This window comes from Microtus ochrogaster, chromosome 6 (genome assembly GCF_000317375.1).
Source record: "Microtus ochrogaster isolate Prairie Vole_2 chromosome 6, MicOch1.0, whole genome shotgun sequence".
Lineage (NCBI taxonomy): Eukaryota > Metazoa > Chordata > Mammalia > Rodentia > Cricetidae > Microtus > Microtus ochrogaster.
In genome coordinates, this window is record NC_022013.1 from 27,445,929 (window position 1) to 27,448,109 (window position 2,181).

The following is a 2,181-nucleotide window of genomic DNA, read 5'->3' on the forward strand; positions in this document are numbered from 1 at the left end:
GACTCCAGAGAGTGGAGGCTCGGCTCTGATGTCCCTGGAACTGGTTAGCAAAGAATAGCCAGAGAAGGGAAATGTTTCTAGGGGCATGTGTAAAATCCTGAAGATGGCTGGGCAGTGATGGTGCTTGCCTTTAATCACAGCACAGAGCAGAAGCAGAGGCTAGATCTCTGAATTAGAGGTAGGTCTGGTCACAGAGCGATTTCTTCCTTCCTTCCTTCCTTCCTTCCTTCCTTCCTTCCTTCCTTCCTTCCTTCCTTCCTTCCTCCTCCTCCTCCTTCTTCTCTCTCTCTCTCTCTCTCTCTCTCTCTCTCTCTCTCTCTCTTTCTCTCTTTCTCCTTCCTTCCTTTGTGTTGTTGTTGGTTTTTTTTTTTTTTTTTGAGTCAGGGTTTCTCTGTATAACAGCCCTTGCTGTCCAGAAACTCACAAATCTTCCTGCCTCTGCCTCCTGAGTGCTGGAATTTAAGGCATGTGCCACCACCACCCAGAAACCACATCTCAATCAACAACAACAAGGATAAGTCCAAACCATGTTGATAAAAATTGGCTCTTAAGTCTCTTTCTTAAGATGCACTCTCAGCTCCTTTCTCTTTTTTTTTCTGCATCCTTCCCCCTGCCAGCCTGCTTACTTCTGCACTGTCTCCAGGCCTCTTTCGCATGCATTTCCAGGGCAAATAAATCCCAGCTGTTCCTCACCGCTATGCCTGCTGCAGCGTTGCTGGAGTGAGCAGCATCTCAATTATAAATCAATTTCAGGAGTGGCTCTTATTTGTGACTTTGAATTCTGGGATTACATAGGATACCGTTGTTTGTTTTCTCTATTCTCAATGACTTCATAATTGTAGCGAGTCTCGCGAGGCTGGCAGTTGGCTCTGGCTCCTCATTTTACCTTTGACGCAATCCGTCAGGGGCGTGACGGGCTGTGATAGCTGAGATTACTCTTCAGCAAACATTTCCCCCTTGCCCTTTCCACTCTAGGCCTCGAGATGTCTTCGTCCCTAAACCCCAGGTTTTTTTTCTTTTGTCTTTTTTTTTTTTTTTTAGACAGGGTCTCACTATGTAGTCTTGGCTGAACTCAAATTCACAAAGATTGGCCTGCCTCTGCCTCCCAAATGCTAGGATTAAAAGCGTGCACCACCACACCCGACTGAACCCCAGTTTCTTAAACTGTGCCATAACCCACAGGAGTCACTTAACTGTAAGTGGCGGTTGTAAAAACTTGGCAAGAGTGAAAGGTTTCTAAATGTACAATAACCGAAGTAAATCCATGATGTTCTGACGGTGCTTGCTCGTGTTGCATTGTGGGACTTCACTGCAGCCTTGAGGCTGAACATACTACGTGATTGCTTTCCACTGTGCACGTAATAGTGTCGGCTAACACTGCCTGAGATACCTCAGCAGATCTGAGGCTATCATATGTTACAAAATAATAGCATTTTTTTCTGTACACACAAAGTTTTCTGCTATTATAGGAACGTGTATAGGTTTAATTAGGAAAGCAAAGACTTTTTTTTTTTTTTTTTGTATTTTATGTCTGAGTGCTCTGCATGTCTGCCTGTAGGCCAGAAGAGGGCACCAGGTCTCATTATAAATGGTTGTGAGCTACCATGTGGTTGCTGGGAATTGAACTCAGGACCTCTGGAAGAGCAGTCGGTGCTCTTAACCTCTGAGCCATCTCTCCAGCCCCCATTTTTTAAATTATTATTCCTCTGCATTGCATAAAATTGGGTTTGTGTCGCATTTAAATATTAGATTTTTTTAAAAAATAAGATTTCATTTTATTTTATGGGTCTGTGTGTAAGATGTATGTATATATATTGTGTGCAAGCACATTTGTGTGTGTGAGTTCAGGTTCACGGATGGCACAGTGCTCATGTGTGCTCAGAGGACATCCTCAAGGGTTGGTTTTCATCCTTTACCTTGTTTGAGATGGGTCTCTGATGTCTGCCCTGTGTGTGCCAGACTAGATGGGCCATGAACTTCCAGGGAGTCTCACAGAACGCATGGTACTGCATCCAGCTCTCATCGGGGCTCTCTTATTTATCTGTCTTTTGAAAGAGGGTCTCTCTATGTAACTCTAGCTGTTCTGGCACTCACTAGACCAGGCTAGCCTCAAAATCACCGAGCTGTTTTTTCATCTGTTTGCTTTTTAATTTTAAATTTATTTACCATGCATGTGTTTCA